General features: G+C 42.2%; 1 protein-coding gene across 9 annotated transcripts in view; it reads left to right on the top strand.

Moving 5' to 3' along the window:
* PCBP3 (poly(rC) binding protein 3) overlaps positions 1 to 24,074 on the top strand; it is a 265,376-nt gene that overhangs the window by 59,392 nt on the left and 181,910 nt on the right. For 8 of the 9 annotated variants that reach the window (XM_078062189.1, XM_078061455.1, XM_078061843.1 and 5 more), the window contains exon 2: positions 22,269 to 22,304. The exons of the other annotated variant lie outside the window; for it this stretch is intronic. The gene's annotated coding sequence lies outside the window, so the exon portion shown is untranslated. The remainder of the gene's footprint in view (positions 1 to 22,268; positions 22,305 to 24,074) is intronic. 9 annotated transcript variants of the gene reach the window in all.

Below are 24,074 nucleotides of genomic sequence, written 5' to 3'. Positions count from 1 at the left end.
CCCGAGCAAGCAAGCCCCGTAACTGCGTGTTCTGGGTTTTCTGGCTTGGGCCTGCAACCTGCCTCTCTAGTTCAACTTACTGTTTCTCCCTTTGCTTTAGCTTCTGTTCCAGCCCAGCTGGGCTGAGCCCCTGACCTCGTTCTTGTTTTCCATCCGTCAGGCCCGCCTCTCTTCAGACTCTGCATAGCCAGTCCTGCCCATGTGCCTGTGTGTCCATGCACTTCCCTTTTCTACCCAGGACGCAAGTGTCTTCCTGAACAGTGTAGCTCACTGTTAACCTTTGTGAGGCGGAGGGAGGCTGCTGGCCCACCTGGTGTTGTGGCTATTAGGCCCCACATCTCCTGTTCCTAACATTGCATGGGCCCCTTGAGGCCGTGTGCACCCCCTTTACTCCCTCTGCTGCACCCCATTCACTCCCTGTGCTGTGCCTTCTCTGGAGGGCCCAGCCCGCGTGCTGAATGCGGGAGCCCAGTGCAGGTGGGGCCCTTCTCAGCATGCCACCCATCTGGCCATCTCAAAGAGGGGTCTTTCGGAGGTGAGGGTCTGCATTGTCTTAGCTTGTGGGCTCTTAGAGATGATGCTCAGAGTTGATGATGCCCACGAGAGGGATGGTAAAGGTGTGCAGCCATGTGACTCTGACTTGACCTGGTCAGCAGAAAAACTTCTCGCCAGCTCAACCCAGCTGTTCTCCTGTGTGCACAAACGCACGTGTGCCCATTTAGTCATGTGCAGATTGCTTTCCTCTGGATCTGGTTCTTTATCTGCTTCCGTGTCTCCTCTCCAGACCTTCCCAAAGGAGGAGCCTGCACGCCTCTTATGGCCCTGCCCCTGATTTCTGTTTTGTTTTGTTTTGGTTTTCATTTGCCTACGGTGGGTGTTCTCCTTGTTGGCTTGGCTCGGAAGGGGGCCTTTTGCCAGGGCAGCTGCAAGTGGGACATGCACAGAGCCACTTGCTCACACTCTGGTCGTGTTCGTACTTTGCTTCAGTGTAGGGGTTGGGGAATGTAATGGGTTTATGTTTCTGCCCTTTTGCTTTCTTGCCCCGAACGGGCTGGCTGTCTGCACCTTGTCGGGTGCTCTGCCTTCCCTGCTGTGTCTCTGCTCCCTTCAGTGTGGCCACTTACATCTCCACGCCCCTCACTGCTTCAGGGGTCTTACCCTTTCTCTGTTCTGTTGGCTCCCTCCCTGGACCTGTCCTATTACCTCTGGACTCAGGTGTCTTGTCACCTATTTGACATCTCCACTCACAAGGCAAACAAGCATCTCAGACTTACACACCCAAAACTGAGCTTCTGAGCTTTCCACTGGGGTTCCAAGCCAGAAGTCTTAGAGCCTCCCTGATTTCTACTTCTTATCTCAAACCCTACATTCAGTCCTCCAGGAAATCTTGTGATTCCAGGCACCCAGCAAGTTGGTGAGAACATCAGGTCTTAAGATTGGATTTAAACAATACAAAATCCACTCAAATGCTTCTGATGATATTATCTGGGGGAGAGTTTGACGGTTTGTGTGAAGTAAATATACTGGGCAGTTAATTCCAGCAACACTGGTGCAGCTCCATCAGTATCAGATGGGTGCGTGTGGTGACAAAAGCTCTGTCATGTAAAATGTTGTTTCTATATGATGATAAAAGAAAACAATCATAAAGATAAAATCACTCTGAATATAAATGTATATATGCAATATGCATATATATATGTATATGCAATAACTGAACCTCAGAATGTATAGAAAAATTGGCTGATTTACAAGGAGAAGTTGATAATTCTGCAGTCATATGGGCTATTTTAATGTTCCTTTCTCAGGAATCGATAGGTCAGATACAAACACATACATAAAAGTGTACAAGATTCAAACAAGCTCTAGTTCTTGGTCATATAAAAAAACAATAACCAGTTGGAGAATACGTATTCTCTTGAGGCACATGAAACATTTCAAATCTGACCTTGCATTTGGTCACAAAGTAGACCTCAAGTTCTTTCAGACCCTATCCTCTGACTCAGTGAAGTTAAGCCACAAATCAATCATAGAAGCACGGAGAAGGAAAGTTTATGTATTTGACATTTAAAAAACACTAAAAATCATTCCAGTTAAAGAGGAAGTCACAATGGAATTCTCCAGAATTAACTGATTATAACAATGTAAGTTAAGGTTTGTAGAGTGTGGCCATGCTTGGGGGGAATGTTACATCCTTAGAGTTACCTATTTGAAACAAAGGCTCAGAATTGATCAAATAAGTGCCCAAGTTATGAAGTTAAGAGAGCAAAAGAAAGTATAAGGAAGGAAATGATAAAGGTAAGAGCAGAAATTTGTGAAATGGGAAACAAAGAAAAATAGAAGTAATAAAATAAAAAGCTGCTTCTTTGTAAAGAAAAAACAAAATTTTCAAACCTTTGGCAACTGTAGAAAGAGAAATTAGAGAAACGATTCCATTTACAATAGCACCAAAAACCATAAGATACCTTGGAATAAACCTAACCAAAGAGGTAAAGGATCTATACTCTAGGAGCTACAGAACACTCATGAAAGAAATTGAAGAAGACACAAAAAGATGGAAAAACATTCCATCCTCATGGAACAGAAGAATAAACATTGTTAAAATGTCTATGCTACCCAGAGCAATCTATACCTTCAGTGCCATCCCGATCAAAATTCCAATGACATTTTTCAAAGTGCTGGAACAAACAATCCTAAAATTTGTATGGAATCAGAAAAGACCCTGAATGGCCAAGGAAATGTTGAAAAAGAAAAACAAAGCTGGGGGCATCAAGTTGCCCTATTTCAAGCTATATTACAAAGCAGTGATCATCAAGACAACATGGTACTGGCACAAAAACAGACATATAGACCAATAGAGCAGAATACAGAGCCCAGATATGGACCCTCAACTCTATGGTCAAATAATCTTCAACAAAGCAGGAAAAAATATGCAATGGAAAAAAGACAGTCTTTTCAATAAATGGTGCTGGGAAAATTGGACAGCCACATGCAGAAGAATGAAACTCCACCATTCTCTAACACCATACACAAAGATAAACTCAAAATGGATGAAAGACCTCAATGTGAGACAGGAATCCATCAAAATCCTAGAGGAGAACGTAGACAATAACCTCTTTGACATCGGCCACAGCAACTTCTTTCAAGATACATCTCCAAAAGCTAGTGAAACAAAAGCAAAAATGAACTTTTGGGACTTCATCAAGATAAAAAGCTTCCACACAGCAAAGGAAACAGTCAACAAAACAAGGAGGCAGCCCACAGATGGGAGAAGATTTGCAAATGACGCTACAGATAAAGGGCTTGTATCCAAGATCCATAAAGAACTTCTCAAACTCAACACCCAAAAAACAAATAATCAAGTCAAAAAATGAGCAGAAGACATGAACAGACACACTTCTCTGAAGAAGACATACAAATGGCTAACTGACATGTGAAAAAATGTTCATCATCATTAGCCATCAGGGAAATCCAAATCAAAACCACATTGAGATACCGCCTTACACCAGTTAGAATGGCAAAAATGGACAGGGAAAGAAACAACAAATGTTGGAGAGGTTGTGGAGAAAGGGGAACCCTCTTACACTGTTGGTGGGAATGCAAATTGGTACAGCCACTTTGGAAAACAGTGTGGAGGTTCCTCAAAAAATTAAAAATAGAGCTACCCTATGACCCAGCAATTGCACTCCTGGGTATTTACCCCAGAGACACAGATGTAGTGAAAAGGGCCATATGCACCCCAATGTTCACAGCAGCAATGTCCGCAATAGCCAAACTGTGGAAGGAGCCGAGATGCCCTTCAACAGACGAATGGATAAAGAAGATGTGGTCCATATATACAATGGAATATTACTCAGCCATCAGAAAGGATGAATACCCAACTTTTACATCAACATGGATGGGACTGGAGGAGATTATGCTAAGTGAAATAAGTCAAGCAGAGAAAGTCAATTATCATATGGTGTCACTTATTTGTGGAACATAGGGAATAGCATGGAGGACATTGGGAGAAGGAAGGGAAAAATGAAGGGGGGGAAATCGGAGGGAGAGATGAACCATGAGAGACTATGGACTCTGAGAAACAAACTGAGGGTTCTAGAGGGGAGGGGGGTGGGGGGATGGGTTAGCCCGGTGATGGGTATTAAGGAGGGCACGTACTGCATGGAGCACTGGGTGTTATATGAAAACAATGAATCGTGGATCACCACATCAAAAACTAATGATGTATTGTATGGTAACTAACACAACATAATAAAATAAAATAAAAATAAAAAAAAAACCTTTGGTAAGATTGATCAAAAACTAAAAAGAGAAGGCATGAATAAACACTGTTAGTTATATCTTGTTAATGATGTGAGCGATCAGCATTAAGGTGGCATTTGTTAATTAAGTGCAAAACAAAATCCTGGCAGGGCTTCCATGGGTTTTGAAGAATTGATCCTAAAATACAGGTAGAAGAGTAAGGAACCAAAATGGTAAGTAAAAAAAATAAATAAATAAATACTGGGAGACTTGCCCATTCAGATGCCAAAGCTTATTATAAAGGTGTAGTATTTAGGATTTTTGTTGTTGGCCCAGGAACAGACAGATATGTCTGTGCAGCAGAGTTAGGGAACCCACACCCCGTCACAAACACCTCTGCACCTTCCCACCCTCACACTCCCCCACACCCTATACTCACACCCTCTCACACCCCCCCACATCACACCCCCCTACACCTACCCACACCCGCCCATACCTATCTACACTCCCACGCTTCCCCCACTCACAGCCCCCCATAGCCACACCCTCTCACATGCCCTAACACCCCATATCTCCTACACCCATACCCCACAAACACCCCCCACCCCCCTGTACTCATGCCCACCCACCTATATCCACCATACTCACACCCTCCACACCCCACTCCCCACATCTCACACCCCACACCCACGCACCACCTATCTACACCCCCCATGGCCCCCCCCACTCAAATCCCCCACATCCCCCACATCCCACACATCCCACACACCCCCCACACAACCATACTCACACATAGGAATGCATAATACTGGAGGTTGTATTATAAGTCAATGAGGAAAGGATAGACCTTTTAGTCAATATTGCTGGGATAATCTTCTACCCTATGGTAAAGATAAAATTAGATCCCTACCAAGTGCTTCCTATATGAGACTGAATTCTAGATGGAATAAAATCCTGAGTGTGAAAAGCAAAACTAACACTTACAGATGAGAAGACAGAAGACTTTCTGTGACATCTGGGTGCAGATGAATTTCTTAAACCAGGCACAAAAAGCACTAACTGTAAGGAAAAAGACTGGTTTGTTTGACTATATTATATAGAAAAATCATCTGTATGGTAGATTTTTTATAGAATTAAAAGAGACTACAGACAGGAGGAAACATTTGAAAGTCACAAAACATGAAAAGGATTAATATCAGAGATCTACAAGGAGTAAACCTACAATGGATAAAGGCTGTAAAAAGACAATTCAAAATGAGAAAACCAAAAAGGTTTTTATAAACCTGTGTGAACACTGATTTTTCTGTTAATCCATGATAAATGGATTAACACAATGAGAGATCGTTTCATATTAATCAAATTGGTGAGTCAGTTAATGCATATTGGTGAGGTGTGGGGGAAATGGGAACTCTTACACCTTGCTCTTGGAAGTACTGATTGGTATAACTGCTTTGGAGATGAATTTGGTTACATGACTAAGTGGAAAATGTGCACATAATATGACCCACGAATGCCATTTTCAGGTATTTGCTCTAGAAGATGCTGGCAGGTGCCAAGGATATGGGCCTACTGTGTTTGTAATAGTGAAATGGTAGAAACTACCTAATTGGCCTCAGTAAGGAGATCCAGGCATCTGTTTTATTCATACAGTCAAAAATTATTCAGCATTAAAATGAATGAATTAGATCTACGTGTATCAGGATGCATAAATCTCAGTAACAGGGTTGACTGTAAAAAGCCAAGTTACCAAGTAGGGGTATATTATGGTATCTTGTTTGGATATTTACATAACCAGTAAAGGTATAAACATCTGAATTAAGTAAAGATGGTTTAGATTTTGTCATTATCAACCTATAGGGAAGGAGGGGTTATCAGTTGGGTCTAGGGCTTTAGTGCTATCTGCGTGCATTTTTGATAGAGTTCTAAAGTAAATAAAGCAAAATGTTGACTACTCTTTATTCTTCATGGTAAGTACATAGATTCCTATTATATTTATTTTTTTGATTTGAGATATAATTAACACCCCATTAAAGTGTATAATCGAATGTTTTGGTATATTCACAGAGCTTTGCATCCATCACCACTATCTAATTTCAGAACATTTTCTTTTTCTTTTTTTTTAAGATTATTTATTTATTTATTTATTTGACAGAGAGAGAGAGAGCTAGAGAGGAAACACAAGGAGGGGGAGTGGGAGAGGGAGAAGCAGACTGAGCAGGGAGCCCAACATGGGGCTCGATTCCAGGACGCTGGGATCATGACCTGAGTGGAAGGCAGACGCTTAATGACTGAGCCACCCAGGTGCCCCTTCAGAACATTTTCTGTGACCTAAAAAGAACATTTTCTATGACCTAAAAAGAAACCCTGTACCATTTGCATTACCCCCCGTTCTCCCCTCCCCCCAGTCCCTGAATAACATTAATCTATCTTTTGTCTCTGCCGATTTACTCACTGCAGACATTTCAGATACATGGAATCATACAGTATATAACATTTTGTGTCTGGCTTCTTTCACTTTACGTAATGTTTTCGAGTTTCATCTATGTTTTAGCATGTATTAGTACTTTATTCCTTTTTATGGCTGAATAATATTCCACTGTATGGATATACAACATACTCTTTATCGCTTTATCCACTGATGAACATTTGGGTTGTTTCCACTTTTTAGCTATTATGAATAATGCTGTTATGAACATTCGTGTGCTAGTTTTTGTGTAGATGTACTTTTTCCAATCTTATGGTTATAGAGGAGTTGAATTGCCGGGTCTCATGACAATAACATGTTTCACTTTTTTAAGAAACCGCCAGTGTTTTCCAAAAGGGCTGTACAGTTTTATATTCCCACCAGCAAATTCCAGTATTTGCACATCCTCACGAATACTTGTTTTTGTCAGTCTTTTTGATTATAGCCATTCTGGTGGGTGTGAAATGCTGTCTCACTGTGATTCTGATTTGCATTTCCCTGATGACTAATGATGTTTAGAATGTTTTCAATTGTTTATTGGCTGTTTATATACATTCCCTGCGGAAAGGAGTATTCAAATCCTTTGCCCATTGTTTAATAGAATTATTTGTCTTTTTATTGTTGAGTTGTGAGGATTTTTCATATATTCTGGATACTGTTCCCTTACCAGATTTGCAGAAATTTTCTTCCATTCTGTGGGTTGTCTTTTTACTTTTTTGAAAGTGTCTGTTGAAGCACAAAATTTTGTAAATTTGATGAAGTCCCATTTATTTATTTATTTTTGTTCTGTCACTTGTGTTATTGATGTGACACGTGAGAAACCACTGCCTAACCAGGGTCGTGATTTCACCTTTATCCCAAGAGCTTTATAGTTTGAGCTCTTGCATGTAGGTCTTTGATCTACTTTGAATTAATTTTTGTGTATAGTGTGAAGCAGGGGTCCGAATTTGTGCTTTTGCCCGTGGATGTCCAGCCATCCCAGCAGCATTTCTTGAGACATACAGTCTTTCTCTGTTGATTGTCTTGGCACTCTCAGTCAGAAACCATTGACTAAATGCAGGGGTTTATTTGTGGATTCTTAATTCTCTTCCATGGAAATATTTACAGCCTCTATCCTATATCATCTGTATCAGTATCTACACTCGGATTTTCTGTTTTTTCTTGAGTCCGTTTCAGTAGTTTGTATTTCTTTCCAGGAAATTGTTCACTTCATCTAGTTAATCTAATTTATTGATATAAAATTTTTCTTAGGGTTTCCTTGTAATCCTTTTTATTTCATAAGTTGGGCGGTAACGTTTCTTTCGTTCCTAATTGTAATTAAGTCTTCTGTGTTTCTGAGTCAGTCTAGATGAAGACATGTCACTTTTGTTGATCTTTTCAAAGAACCCACTTTTGGGGCGCCTGGGTGGCTCAGTCGGTTAAACATCTCCCTTTGGCTCAGGTCATGATCTCGGGGTCCTGGGATTGAGCCCTGCATGGGGCTCTCTGCTCAACAGGGAGTCTGCTTCTCCCTCTCCCTCTGCCCCTTCCTCCTCTAGCGCTCTCTCTCTCCCTCCCTCCCTCCTTCTCTCAAATAAATAAATAAATAAATAATCTTTAAAACAACCACAAAAACAAAGAACCCATTTTTGGCTTGTTTTTCCATTCTTGATCTCACTCATTTTTGCTCTAGGGCTTGTTATTTCCTTCTGCTTACCTTTGGTTTAGTTTTCTTTTGTTTTTCTAATTTCTTGGTGGAAGTTAAGGTTACTGAGTTGGGATCTTTCTTTCATTTTTGAATGTAAGTGTTGACAGCTTTGATGGAGCTCCTGCCCAGTTCTGCCCCTAGTGGGGCTGCGGCTGCTGGGCTGGGCTTTGGGGAGGGGCAGGGAGGAGGCCTGAGCAAAGCGCTGCAAAGCTCCTGCTCTTACCTAAATCCAAATTTTCTTGCATAAATGAATAATCCTTGGATTGCTGCAGGTCTTTGGTTAATTCCCAGAGTCCTTAAACAGTTAATTATGAAAATGTGGTCATTGTCCTCATTACGTTTATGGAGGAGCGAGCTGCCCGCAGTCATTACGCTGCAGCTCCCAGTCATGCCATCTACCTACCATGTTTTTTGATCAAAAAATGAATGTGATTGCAACAGGATATTTTATAGAAATTGGTTAACCACTTCTAAATGTCACAAGGAAAGAAAATGTATAAGACTAGCCAGGAAGTTTTGGAAAAGAAAACAGTGCATGACTGCTTATCCTATTTGATATCAAAACTTTCTGTAAAGCTAAAGATATCAAAGCAGTTGGTATTACGGGTGAAAGAGACCAACAGCTCAGCAGAACAAAGTAGAGACTCTAGAGCCCCGCTCATGAAAAGGGGGATTCATGTGGGAGCAAATTCCTGGCTGGTATTAAACCCTGCCTAATGAACTCATGGAACAAGTCCTTTTTGTGGGATTTGCTCAGTTGTTATCAAGCTAGCTGTTCATGATTTCTCACCCTGAGGTCGGGTTGACTTTGCCTCAGAATTAGGGACGTGTTGTCAGCCATGTGAGAGGAGGCTGTGGGAAATGGGGGTGCTTTGCAGTGGATGTGGGGTGAGTCGCCAACAGCTGTTGGGTGGCTCAAGGGTTCATCACTGGGAAAGCCAAGGGAAACAGCCGAGGAACCCCCACAGAAAGTATGGGTATGACTTCTCCCAGCATGATACCAAACCTGGAAACTACAAGAATTCCAGATTTCAAAACTTCTATAGAATACCCAAATTCAGAGGCTGGTAAAAGGAAGTGGGGACATGTGGTAGCCAATGGTTAGTAGAGAGGGCCTCTAGATCCATAACTAAAAGATAAGCTGATGTGAAAATAGTGAGGGGCTTTAACATGTATGAGGCTTTTGTGCCTGAAGAGAGACATTTGGTGTTATTTGTTCTGTATTTAAGACTTAACATGTTAAATACATATAATATATATATATAATATATATTTATGCTTAGAAAATGCTTCTGCATATTATATATATAAGATATAATTTTAAAAATAATTTAAGCAGTGTTAGAAATTATTTTAAATATATTAGCAGTAAAAAAAAAGCATGCAGAAATAAAATGATTATGAAATTTATTACTGTATGTAAACCTCAAAAAATACATGTACTGTAGTTTTAATTAATTTCTCCATCACTGTGCCCCTTGCAGGGTGACAGTGGTTTAATGGAAGCTCACCTGTGCAGCTCTGTTTGGGCAGGTAGCTTCCCGCAGCACAGTGGTAGAGCTGCAGACCGGCGGGACCGGGTCATTGGGAGACTGCGCCACTTAGTCACTTGTCTAAGATCATTTGGACCTTGAGTTCACCCTGAGCTCCTGTCTCAGATTAGAATCTAATAATGATTCTGTCTTGCGCTGATGCTCACAGCCTGACTGGGGCCCCTGTTGCTGCCCAGGGCCACTCCCGATATGTGGGGGTGCCTTGATTTCTGGGCACACCTCTGTATTGTATAGGCCCTTTGCCTTCTGCCTCCAGTTGTGGAAACAGCTGCTTGGCAAAGAGCTTTGTTTTTGTTTGTTCGTTTGTTTGTTTTTGGTGGAAAGTGTTAGAGGCTAAAATCTCGGCTCCAGGGTTCCACTTTTCAAGAGTGAACTGAAGACAGACCTGTTATGGCTCTGAGTTCACAATGATTACCTCCCGATTCAATTAGATTATTATTAGGTCCATTAAATTTTTAAAATCTAATACAGAAAATACCTGAATTTATTCCTTTCTACAGTCTATTTACTTAAATTTGCTGAGTCTTTGACCAGAAATTAATGTGCATCCTTCCTTTTTTTTTTATCTTCATGTGTTTCATAGATTCGCACCCAGTGACTTTGTTGCTGGATTTTGAGCAGGCAGTTTATGGAAGGAGATACCAACAAACATGGAAAGATGCTGCCCCTCAGTACTAACGGATAAATGCACACACATCATTCTTTGACCGCCTTATTGGCATATATTTTGGGGGTGTTTATAATAGAGTTTTGGCACAGAATCACAGAGACCAGACTGTCACATGTCACTTGGTGTCTCAGAGAGTGACTGGACAGAGGTGGGGGCCTGGGGGCTCTTCATCTTTGTGTGTCAGGGGCTCTGAAATTCTCAGGCACTTTGGCTGAAAATTCTGCTCTCAAGAATTTGTCTTCAGGAAACAATCATAGGGGATGTTCACTGCAGCATTAATTTAAATAATTAACAAGTGGAAGCAGCCTGAAGGCCCAATAATAGAGGATTTAGTAAATTCAGTTACTGTTCTTCTATAACACAGAGAATATTAGGCAGCAGTTAGCATTTGTAGGAATGACTCATGGCATGAAAAAATGCACCCAGCATATGAAGTCAAAATACATGTAAAAACAGTATATATGACATGAAATATTGGGGTTTGTGTGTGTGCTGTGTGCGTGTGTGTGCCTATACGTGTGTGTGTGTGTGTGTGTGTGTATTTTAAAGGCCTCAAGGAGATACAACCAAAAGCTTATGGTATCTGTTTCTGAGATCTGGGACCACTGCTGCTATCTATGTTCACACATTTTTGAGTTTTCTAAATTTTCCTAACTGAACAAATATCACTTTTATAATCATAGGAGAAATAATATATGTTTTTTTAATTACAGAAGAATTATATGAAAATTGCTCTGATTTCTGATATGCAGAAGCATTTTCTAAGCATAAAAGCAATGCAAGTAATTTCAAATAGTAGATAAGTTTTATTTTTATGGACAGATTTCTTCAGGTATCAATAAACATTATTAAAAGCCTAAAAACAAGCTGTTATGAACATTTTCTACAGATATTTCAGACACAGATATATTACATTGTTCTGAAAGCATATATAATTATTTCATTTTGTTTAAAAAATATATAGGGAGCTCCTGGGTGGTGCAGTTGGTTAAGCGTCCAACTTTTGGTTTCGGCTCAGGCCCTGATGTCCGGGTCATGGGATCGAGCCCTGTGCTGGGCTCTGTGCTCAGCACAGAACCTGTTTGAGATTCTCCCTCCCTCTCCCTCTGCCCCTCCTACTCTTGTGTGTGTGCGCGCTCTCTCTCTCTCAAATAAATCAATCTTTAAAAAAATTAAAAAATATGTATAGGTTAATGTTATAATGAAAAACTTCTAGAAGAAAATAGAAGTTTACTGCTGTCGGTGTTTTTGTCTGGGAGTTGCAGGTGCTTTTAAATGTATTTCTTGTACTTTGCTGCACTTTCTGTACAAAGAGCAGGCATGTGTTTTGTTGTCACAGGATGCATACTTGTTGTCACAAAGATAGAATCTGTGTGCGTGGCGGGACACCCATGTGGGGCAGCCTCTCTTGTCAGGTGTTCCGGGGCCTGGGTGTGCAGGACTCACCCTCTGTCACTGATTGAAACCTTGTATTTGGGGAGTTGTCCAGAAAGTCTAGTAGATGTATTTTAGGCAACTTCAGTGCCTGGTGAGAGCCCACACAGATCTCCTGTGTCTGATTCTGGTAATGAGAGTGACCCACTCAGAAAGCCAAGGAGGTAAAAATAATGGAGTTTAAAATTTTAATTTAATAAGTCCGTTTACTAACTGAGATTAAAACAAAAATCCCTTTATTTATGATTGCAAGTTCATAGTGAATAAAGTTTGTCAGTATAATATAAAAATGTTGAAACATGGATGTACATAATCTGTATTCACAGAGTATGATCTATTAAATGGAAAAATGAAACAAAAAAATACACCCTCCCCATTGGGCACAAGCCTGATCTTCTAAGCAGTGGAAACACATAGTCACTGGTGTGTGGCCAGATGAGAGGGCCTGCTGTCCGGGGCCAGGGGGCAAGGTGGGCCCACTATGCAGGGGCTCTCAAGGTCTGTGCTCCTTGGCCTTATTGACCATGTCACCACCATGCATTGACCTCTAGATGCTATTTTTTGAGGTGGAGGAGTAAAGAAGCTCAGCCCCCTGGCTACCTCCCTCTCTTTTCTCCTGAGACCATCTCTAAGAGTATAATTACTTAGAAAGGGTAATTGCATTGGTGGATTCTGTGATGAGAATGAAGCTGAATCATCCTTGCCCGTCCTCCCCACTACAGAAGCTCTTTTAAACCCTAGTTACCCCTGACTCTTGTTGGCACTGAAGAACTCGAAGTTCATTCTGCTGCAGGGGGTGGGTTAGTGAGATACTCTGTCCCTTGGATCTGGAGAAGTTTGGAGTCAAGGCTGTTTTCCTCCTGAAGTCAGATCTTTAGTATGGTCTATGGGTAGAAAAGTGGCATTTGCTTATCTTCCTTTATTGAGATCTGTCAAAATGTGAGCTCCCATTTAGGACAAACAGGACCTATGAGCAGATTCCTGGGAGCTGCATTTCCAAGTGTGTCCTGCTGCAAACCCACTAGCATTACCCCAGGTCACTATTAAGTGGCCTTTGGAAGTGGTGGCCTAAAACATTCCACATGGTGGTCCATGGCCACTGCCCCCATTTTGCTGGTCTCTGCTTGCTCATCTTCCTCTGATGGGAGAGCCCCAGAAGCCAACTCCATGTTGGAAGGAGAAGGGGAGCCTGTGGGGTCCTGCCTTCATAGCCATGGGTCGGGCCATTCTGTAACATGAATATTAAAACTCTGATGTAAAATGTCAGCAACATCCATGGGAGTGTGAGGATGACAACGGGTATCAGATATGTGGATTTGTGTGGTTGGCCATGGGTGAGGGAAAAGGCAAATGGCAGGGGGCCCTGTGGTTGGGATGGGGACCTCAGTGGATTCCAGAAGAACACCCTCCCTCCCTGAGTTGTCAGCAGAGTGATTTCAGGCTATTGGAATACGGATGCTGCTCTGGTCTGAGGAGGCTGTGGGAGAACCACCTTCAGGAAAGGAGGGCTTCTATTTTTGGTAGATGCTCTGGTTGGAATACTAAGAGCCTACAAAATTCCTCTGCACCTAACAGGGAAATTACAAACAGTAGTTCAAATAAGAACATTACTATTATTTGCATCTATGGCTAAATTCACGAAAGGAATAGAATTTTGCTTGTTCATTTTGACTCATTTCTAGTCAGTGCTTTTAAAATGTGTTTCTAATGCTAGATTCTGTTGTGGTTATGTGTGGTTGCATTTGCGATGCTGCAGCGTCAGTCATGTTCCAACCAGGGACGAAGGGGAGAACCTGCACTCCGGGCTGTGGCTCACGTGGCCCAGGCGTGGTCAGCAGCAGTGTTCGCCTGGGCCACATGAGCGCCACAGTGCCCTGAACTCTGAATAAGTGACCGAGTCCGATCAGACCCACGCTGATTGTGTTTGGACTTGCAAGTCTCTCATGGTAGGCACAATGTCTTCTCTTGTTCCCCCTCCCCATCCAGTAAGTGTTATTTTATTCTGTTCTTTTGAAAAAAAGAGAGAATACCCACAGATGTCAAGCCTCCCAGCACACGTACAGTTCTGCCTGTTGTCCTTCGGAGTCTTGCCCCTCACTCAGGGAGGGGAGCCCTGACCTGCGTGCAGGCCCCTGCTTGGTGCACTGCCTGTCTGTCCTTATGTCTCTTCGCACGTGCACCTGTCTGTCCAACATGCAAGGGGACTTGCCTCCCACCTAGTGCTCTTCCTGGAGCTCCGTCCCTGCCCCCAAGGGGCTCATTTCTGGTGGGGGTGAGAGACAAGAGTCAAGAGAAATAAGTTAAAAATGCAGTGGTGCATGGCAGATGGATCAGAGCAGGAAGACTGGCAAGGAGTTGGGGAGCACCTGCCAGGTGGCCCCGGAGGCCTTTCAGAGGAGGTGGTGGTCAGGCTGGTGGCATGACAGAGCTTACACACCGTGTGGCTGCAGCAGTGGCTGGGTGGTGAGAGAGCAACATGGGAGGGCAGTGGGGGCAGTGAGCAAAGGGTAGCTGAAATGTGCTTTGGAGAATAGTGGTGGCTGTCGGCCTTCCGTCCAAGGGGTTGTGGTGTTACTCCTCAGCACAGTGGGGTGTCTGAAGCTCATTCTGGCTGCGGGAAGGTGGGTTTGGTTGGGAGGCTACGGCCTGCAGGAGGGCAGATGGTGGGCGTGGTGGGTACTAGGGCTAGGTCAGAGGCTGTGCTAAGGCAGAGCTGATGGACTTGCTGGAGGATGAGTCAGGGAGGCTGGTGAAGAGGATTGGAGTGACTCCCAGGGGGCTGAGCACCTGAGGTGCGATTACCTTGGGATCGTCAGGGATTGGTCTTGGACTTTAGATCTAGACATCCCAGTTGATTGGTCAGGTGGGCAGTTGATGCCGAAGCTTAGGGGCGAGGGCAGGGCAGGGAGTTGGATTTAGGGAGTCCAGTGGAAAATGTGTATCTATGGCTATGGACTGGATGGGCTCACCTGCAGAAGGGAGTATGGTCAGTGGAGAGGAGCAGAGCTCCCCCAGTCCAACCCCAGAAGCTGGAGGCTGGAGGCCTGAGGGGTTGGTGCTCACTGTGTGCCTACCCCGCCCCCCATCCCCCAGCGCCTGCGCTTCCTCCTGCCGGCGCTCTGCAAGCTGCTGGGAGCACTTGATCCAGCCAGGGCTGCCTGTCCCTGTCCAGCAGACAGTGCAGCCATTTTGGACGTTTAGGTCTCCCTCTTGGAGGTTTGTCGGTTTTAAATTTCTTCTCCCATGGCATTCAGGATTTGGAGGAAAACTCTCCATGTGACCTGCACACTCCACTCCTGTGCTGGGTGCTGGCGGGTCTGCACGGCCTGCTTCCCATGTGCGTGTGTGCCATCCCTATGCTGACTTTGGCGAAGTATTTGATTAAATATTTAGCCCATTTTAAAAATGGTTTTTGTTTTCTTATTAAATTTTGAGAGTTCTGTGTGTTCTGGACAGTCCTTTATGGGGCACTGTTCTGATCTGCCGCTTCACTCGTCATTTTTATAGCGGTGTCTTTTGATCAAAAGTTTTAAATTTTGATAACATCCAATTTATCCATTTTTTCCTTTTATACATCATGTCTTTTGCATCACGAAGGAATTCCTTGTGAAACCAGAGGTCTGTAAGATTTCCTCTTGTTCTTTCTTCCTTTCAGAAGTCTTATAGTTTCAGCTCTTGTATTTAAGTCTGTGATCTATCTTGAATAATTTTATATAGAATGGGAAGAAAATGTCAAGATCCGTTTTTTTTTGGAAAATGGTGTCTAATTGTTTCAGCATCTGTTAAAAATCTTATCCTTTACCCATTCAGTCACCTTGGAACCTTTGTCAAAAATCATTTGGCCATGTGTTTGTGTTTTCAAGGGTACCTGGGACTTATTTTAATCAGGAGTGGTAAGAAAGGCCGACACGGAAATGACTGTCATGAAGGAGGAAGTTTGTGCTCAGAGGTCCCAAGAAACAGGAGGCAGGCCACCGAGGGCCCCACAAGGAAGCACCAGGGTCCGTCAGGAGGCAGAGGCCGTGAGGGGAAAATGTGGGCAAGAGTTTTATTGTGGTTTCTATGGGAGGAACAGGTGAGGCAGGGTCTGCAGGCTTAAGTTTGGCTAGTTTGAACAATTTCAGCAGGCCCTAGGGCATAGGGGCTGTCCCTGGTTATCTGGTCCCTGGCCCTGGGGTGATTAGAGCAGGGGGATGGTGGCCCAGAGTGAGAGCCCCACAGAGGAGGTGGGGGGGGGATTGGTTGGTTTGCTCCTGGGGTGAGTTGTTTATCCTATCTGGAACTGGCTAACTCTAGGGGGACAGTCCCTCTAGGGTCAGCAAGGCCCAGATGTCAAAGCATAAGAACATAGAAAACTAAAAATGTGGTTAACAAAGTGTAGACTATTTCTGGACCACCCTGTTCCTTTTGATCAATCTGTCTTTATTGCTGTAGCTTTATAATAAATCTTGAAATAAGGCAGTATAAGTTCTCCCACTTTGTTCCCTTTCTCAAAGTTGTTTAGGCTGTTTTATTTCTTTCATATTTCCATACACATTTTAGAATCCACGTAGCCTGTTCTGATTTTGATTGAGATTGCACTGAATTGATAGATCACCTTGATGCGATTGACATCTTGTTGAATAGAAGCTCAGAGGGGACATCATCCTTAGCTTTGTTCCTGATCTTGAGGGTATACGTGATTCTGTCACCGTAATGTATGATGTTAGCTGTGTATTCTAGCTGGAGCTCCTTTGTCAGGCCCGGAAAATGCTCTTAACAGTCTGGGTTTGCAGAGAAGTTTTTCATGAGTGATAATTGAATTTTGTCAAATGCTTTTTCTGCGTCTGTGGAGACAACTGTATAGTTTCCTTATGAGTCTGTTTATACGGCCCGTCCGCACAACTTAGTTGTGTTGATTTTAACAAAATATTAAACCAGTTGCATTCCTGGGTTGAAATCCACTTTGTCATAACGTATTTTTTTTATATTACATGGTTTGATATGCTAAAATTTAAGAATTTTTGCAACTATATTTATGAGGAATATTGGTGTGTTTACTTTTAGTGTATTTTTCTGGTTTTGATATCAAGTTAATATACTTGCCTCATTGAGTTGGGAAGTGTTCTCTTATATTAAATTTTCAGGATGAGTTAGTAAGGAATTTGTCTTATTTTTTCCTTGAATATTTGGTAGAATTCACCACTGAAGCCATCTTTTTTTGGTAGGAAGGTTTTTAACTTGAGTTCAATTTCTTGAATACATACAAGGTTATCTATAACCTTCTTGAGGGAGTTTGGATAGCTTGGTTCTTCTAAGCGTTTGTTCCCTCTATGTTATTAAATTTATTGCCATGAAATAGATCCTAACATTCCCTTATTACATTCTGTTTTATTTATTGATTGATTGGCACGAAATTCACGTAACATGCAATTAATCATTTTAAAGTGTGCAGTTCAGTGCATTCACAGTGTTGTGCAGTTACCACCCAGTTTCAGTCTTTTTCAAAACTTTTTCATCATCCCAGAGAAATGCTCCACACTGATTAAGTAATCACTTTCCATTTCCTCTTTCCCCATCCCCTGGACACCACAAATCTGCTTTCTGTCTCTTTGGATTGACCTATTCTGGGTATTCCATATAAATGGAATCATATAGTGTATGACTGTTTGTGTCTGGCTTCTTTCATTTAGTGTCATGTTTTCAAGGTTCATCTGAGTTGTAGTGTGGATCAGTACTTCCTTTTTTTTAATGGCTGCAGAATATTCCATTGTATGGATATATTACAGTTTATCAATTCATCCATTGATGGACTCTTGGGTTGTTTCCATATTTTGGCTATTGTAGAATAATGAGGCTATGAACAAGTATCTGTTTGACTCCCTGATTTCAGTTCTTTTGGATGTGTAACTTGATGTGAAATTGCTGAGTCGTGGTAATTCTGTTACCTTTCTGAGGAATTGGCAAACTCTTCCATAGATGCTGCACAGCTTTACACTCACACCAGTGATGTGTCAAGGTGCCTGTTTCTCCATGTCCTCACCAACACATGTTTTTTTTTTTTTTTTTTTTAAAGATTTTATTTATTTGACACAGAGAGAGACAGCTAGAGAGGGAACACAAGCACGGGGAGTAGGAGAGGGAGAGGCAGGCTTCCCGCTGAGCAGGGAGCCTGATGTGGGACTTGATCCCAGGACCCTGGGACCATGACCTGAGCTGAAGGCAGATGCTTAATGACTGAGCCACCCAGGCATCCCAACACATGTTCTTTTCTACTGCTTCGATTATAGCCATCCTAGTAGGTGTGAAATGGTTCCACATGGTAGTTTCGACTTAACTATCTTTTTAGTGGCCTTCGTATCAGTAGTAGTATTCTATTTATCATTATTGAGACTGGTAATCTGTGTTTCCTCTCTTTTTTTCCTGGTGAGTATGGCTAGATGTTTATCAATATTATTGATCTCAAAGAACCAATTTTGGATTTCATTAATTTTGTGTATTGTTTTTCAGTTGAAGTATAGTTGACACAGTGTTACATTTGTTTCAGATATGCAACATAATGATTTAATAATTCTGTATTTTTTTTCTTAATTGCCTTTCAGCTCATTTATTTCTATTCTTAATTTTTTTCTTCTGCTTACTTTGGACTTAATTTGCTCTCTCTTTTTCTTTCTAGTTTTATATAGTAGAAGCTTAGGCTATTGAGAACTTTCTTTTTTCCTAATCTAGGCATTTTAGTGCTATAAATTTTCCTCATGGTACTGCTTTTGCTGCATACCACACATTTTGATATGTTGTGTTTTAATTTTTACTCAGGTAAAAATGCTTTCTAGTTTCCACTCTGATTTCTTCTTTGACTCATGTGTTACTTATAAGTGTTCTATTTTTCTGTTATTGATTTCTGATCGAATTCCATGGTGGTCAGGGAACACACTACATCTGATTTCAATCTTTTAAGTTTATTAAGACTTTTAAAAATGGCTCAGAATATGGTCTTTGAAAATATTCCATGATCACTTAAAATAATGTGTATTGTTTTGTTATTGTGTAGAATGCTCTGTAAATGTCAATTAGGTCATGTTGGTTGATAGTGTTGTTTGAGTCTAAATATCCTTTATTGATCTTCTGTTTAGTTGTTTGACCCTTTATTATTATGTAATGCTCTTTACTTCTGATAGTATTCTTTGCTTTGCTCTGAGACCTACTTTTTCTGATGTTAATATAGACATTTCATCTTTCTTTTGATTAGGGCTAGCACAGTACATTTTTTCCAGTCTTTTTCTTTCAACCTACTTGTATATTTGTATTTAATCTTCTGGGTTTTTTAATCCACTCTTAAGATCTCTTCATTTTAATTAGGGTGTTTATACTATATTTAATGTGATTATTGATATGATTATGTTTAAACCTATCATTTTGCCACTGTTTTTTTATTTGTCCCAGTTGTTATTAGTCCTCTTTTTCTGCTTTATAATGGACTAAGGACTTTTTATTTTTATTTTTTAAAAGATTTTATTTATTTGTCACAGAGACAGAGAGAGAGAGCATGTGCACAAGCAGGGGGAGTGACAGGCAGAGGGAGAAGCAGGCTCCCTGCTGAGCAAGGAGCCCAATGTGGGACTCAATCCCAGGACCCTGGGATCATGACCTGAGCTGAAGGCAGACACTCAACTGACTGAGCCACGCAGGCATCCCGGACTGAGTACTTTTTATGATCAATTCTAGCACCTTTGCTAACTTATTAGTGATATCTCTTCAAGAGGTTGCTTGAGATTCATTGCATATATCCTTATCACCATCTGGTTTCAAGTAATATTATACTAATCCACTTAAGAGTATAAAACCTAACAGTATACTTCCATCTCACTTCTCTTGGCATTTACTTTTACATTTTATAAACCCCATCCTACATTGTTATTATTTTTGCTTTAAATACTGTTATCTTTTAAAACAATCTTAAAATTAAGAAAAAGGCTTGTATATTTATTCATGAATTTTGTTTCCGGTACTTTTCATTTCTTTTTGTAGATCTGGATTTCCTTTTGATATTGTTTTCCTCTTGTGTGATGGACTTAGTTTAATATTATTTGTAGTTAAAGTGTGTTGGTGATGATTTATTTTAGCTTTTGTTTGTTGGAAAAAGTCTTCATTTTGCATTTGTATTTGAAAGTTATTTTCATTATGTATGGTATTTCAGGTTGACAGTTTTATCCTTCATTACTTTAGAGATGTCATTCTACTGGTTTCTGGCTTGCATTGTTTCTGAGAACTCCTCTGTCCACCATGTCTTTGTCCCTCTGTACATAATGTTTCTTTTTTGTCTGGCTGTTTTTAAGATTTTCTCTTTAGGTAAGCTGATTATGATGTGCCTTGGTTTAATTTCCTTCACGTTTTCTTCTGCTTGGGGATTGTTGACCTTCTTGGATATGGGTTCATAATTTTCATCAAATTTCAAACATTTTTTTGTCATTATTTTTGGAAATATGTTTTTTGTCCCATCCTGTCCTCCCCCTCTGGATCTTCAATTACATTATACTTACATAATTTGTGTGTGTGTGTGTGTGTGTGTGTGTATCCAATTATATTTCTGCTTTTTTTGTGTGGGGGGAGTCTTTCTTTACATTTCATTTGAGATAGTTTCTGTCTGCTCAGATTGTTTTGTTTGCACATTGACTAATCTTTCCTTTTGTAGTGTCTAATGTGATGTTAATCCCATCAAGTATATTTTCCATTTCAGATGTTTGACTTGGGCTTTTTAAAATTTTCATGTCTCTCCTTAGCATGTTGTGCTTTCCTCTATCTTCTTGAATATATACAGTGTCTTTATAATAGCTATTTTAAGGACCTTGTGTACTAATTATTTCCTTGTATTTTGTATTGATCAACTGTTCTCATTATGAGATATATTTTCATGCTTCTTTGCATGCCTGGTAATTTTTGAATGCGTGAAAGACATTGTATATTTTATGTTGTTGGGGTCTGTATTCTTTCAAATATTTTAAACTTTTTTGGAGGAATGCATTTAAGTTACTTGGAAAGTTGAGATCCCTGGGTGATGTGTTGTTGGACATTGTTATGCAGTACCTGGTTTAGTACATCAGCTCAGTCGGTGGTAATATGGCCCTGCTGCTGAGGCAGTGCTCTTCCAGATGCTCAGCCAGTGGCCCCATGTGACAAGGTTTCCTCATCTGGTTGTTGGAAGTGTGAACGATTCCTAGAGCTGTCGGAGCCACAGCTGCTGTTTATCCTGCTCTTTCTGTTGGCTCCTTCCTTGGCCTCAGATAGATTGCTCACCCACACATGCTGATATGTGTCTAGGTTAAGCCTCAAGTTGATTCACCCAGAGGTCTCTGGAGCATTTCTCTCTGCAGCTCTCTCCTTTTGGGTACTCTACCCTGCTAATTCTAGCTGCTCTGCGTCCCTGAATTTCAATTATTTTCTCATCTCAGGACTCCCCTGGCTTTGCCTGGGTTCCTCCTTCCTGCACTGTAGCCAGAAAACTTCCCCCAAGCTGTAGGCTGGGCAGTCAGGATGCATCACCTTTGTTTCCTTCCTTGGGGATCATGTCCTGTGTCTCAAAACCCTGTCTCATGTCTTTTGTCTGGGTTTTCATTGTCAATCTGGTCTGTCTGTCTTCTTCTGTCTCAGCTAGAAGTGGATGGACGTCCTCTGTTAGGGGTTTCTAATCTTCCTCCGGTCTTCAGTCATCACTGTATACAGGCCTTGGGCTGCCTGTAGGAGCCTTTGGTAGTGCCATTTACTTACACATTAAGTCTTTGCAAAGGCAGAGTGCCTTGTCCTGTCCAGGTAAAGCACTGTTCAGACTCGGAGCTGAGACCACATGGTGCCCTAGGGGTCCCACCTACCCGCCCTCCCACCCCCACAGTCTTCTCCTTACCACTCCCCATGGGCCCAAGGGATTGAGAATCTATACTTTCCCAAACTTTCCCAACACTTTCAATCAGCTTTACGACTGTGGGTCAGGGTTTAGGGGAGTCTGGGGCTCTGAGCATGTATCCGTATCTTAAGTTCTGAACTCAGTTTAGAATCTAACCTCTTTTATGGAATTTTTTTTCCCCTGGAAAACTGCCTTTGACCTTCTAAATAACTGATTTATGAGTACATTCTTTTAATAAATTCCTTTGGTTTGATAAAATTTGGCATCTGAGGTGGTATATTATTCTTTGGGTTATTTTCTGTGTATGATTTCCAATTATAATTATTTTTTTAACCCATTTACAGGGCTATCTACAGAGAGAGATCTTCACATGGTTCCATGTAAGTAGTGCCTCTTATAATGCCTTTATAGAGGTTTAATTTAAATTCAGTGATTCTAAGTCAGTTGATTTTTAAAGTCTTGAAGCCATGTGTCTTGCTGCCTCTCCTTATGGCCTGGTTTCACATCACATGAGGGACCTTTCACAGGGCAGAGTGCACTAACAGTGTCAATGATTTGCATGATTTCTTTCTGACTTTCGTAGAACCAAGATTTAAAAAGAAGCCGTTTTCTCCTTTTCTGTTAAACATTTTTCTCCACCTTAACCTGACCAAACTGTCCAGCAGGGGGCCTGAGGGCCGGTGTCAGTGTAATTCCTTTTAAATGCACTGCTGGACACGTGCATTTGTCCCATGCTTCCGCAAGGCACACCAGCCAGCAGCGACAGGTGTGTGCTGTGGCCGTGGTGGTGAGCCCAGGCTGTGGCCTTGACTCCAGTTTTGCAAAACCAACTTGAAATGATTCCTTTTAAATCCTTAAGATGTCTTTTTCTAAAGCTTATAAATGTTGTTTTCTAAAGGTTTTCAGCAGGAAACGCGATTTTCAGCAGTCTTGCGTGGAATCCTACTGTAGTCATGATAGCAGTTTGTTTGTGAAGTGCTTGATTAGTTCTGGCTTTGTTGATCGTGATGCTTCCCATCTGATCCCTTACTCTGTCCTCTCAGTGCCCTGGGAGGTAGCTACTGTTGTTCTGCCCCCTTTCCAAGGCTCAGCGACATGACATCACTGTGTCATCAGTGGTGAGACCAGGATTTGAGCCCAGGCCTCTGACCTCATGAGCCTGAGTCCCTTCACAATGGTAGGATAAGCAGGAGCTGCCTTGTTGGTAAGACATGGGCTCTGAATTCAGTGTCTGCCCTTCCTGGTGGTCTTGATGGCAGCCCCAAGTAGTCACCCCGGAGTCCTGCACTCAGCTGATCCTGGTCAGAGAGCACTAGCGCCATAGTCCCCCAAGCTTTGAGAGCCTGTAGCCTGCAGCAGGGGCCGTGACTTAATCAGCAGCCCCCTTGGGAGAGATGGTGGTGGTGGTGAGGAGTTGGGGAACACTAGATATCTAGGGCTGGAGGGGAACCGGAGTCCTGCCTGCTATTAGAAGACGAAAGTTCTTAATAACAAAGCAGAACAAAGGCCTTGTTTGTTCTTTCATTCATTTAGCAAATATTTACCAAGTGCCTGTGATGTGCCAGGCACTTTTCTGAAATCCCAGCTTCCTTTGGCTCATACCCATGTGGGGCTTACAAAACATAAATATACTAAGTAAACACATCACAGTGTGTCCGGTGGGCATGCTGGCCGTGGAGGAGGGAAAGGAGGATCGGGGTGTGGGAGTGCTGCCTGCAGCTTGACCAGGCCCACCCTGACAGGGGTTATCCGAGCAGAGCTTTGCAGGAGGTGCACAGCGAGCCCTGTGGGCGCTGGAGCACGAAGGGCTACAGGCCGAGGGGAGCCACGTGTCCGGCGTGCTCATGGAGCATCGGGGAGGCTGGTGTGGCTGGAGCAGTGTGAGTGAGGGGCAGGGGACAGGAGATGAGGTCAGAGAGCAACAGGGTGCACATCAGGGGCCTGAGGCCTGTTCTCACTCTGCAGGGCACGGGGGCGGAGTGTGGGAGCGGTGAGCCCGGTCATCTTTTTTCTCTCAGTGCTGGATTGTTAAACTAAAGCTGTTATACTACTTGCTTCTTAGAGGACATCCAAATCCCCACTGGCTTGGGACCAACTCTAATTGTGCAAATCCGGATCTAATTCTCACAGACATCCCGAGGGGAAGGCCT

The sequence above is a fragment of the Halichoerus grypus genome, chromosome 1 (assembly GCF_964656455.1).
Source record: "Halichoerus grypus chromosome 1, mHalGry1.hap1.1, whole genome shotgun sequence".
NCBI classification, from domain to species: domain Eukaryota; kingdom Metazoa; phylum Chordata; class Mammalia; order Carnivora; family Phocidae; genus Halichoerus; species Halichoerus grypus.
This window is presented reverse-complemented; position numbering and strand designations above follow the sequence as displayed.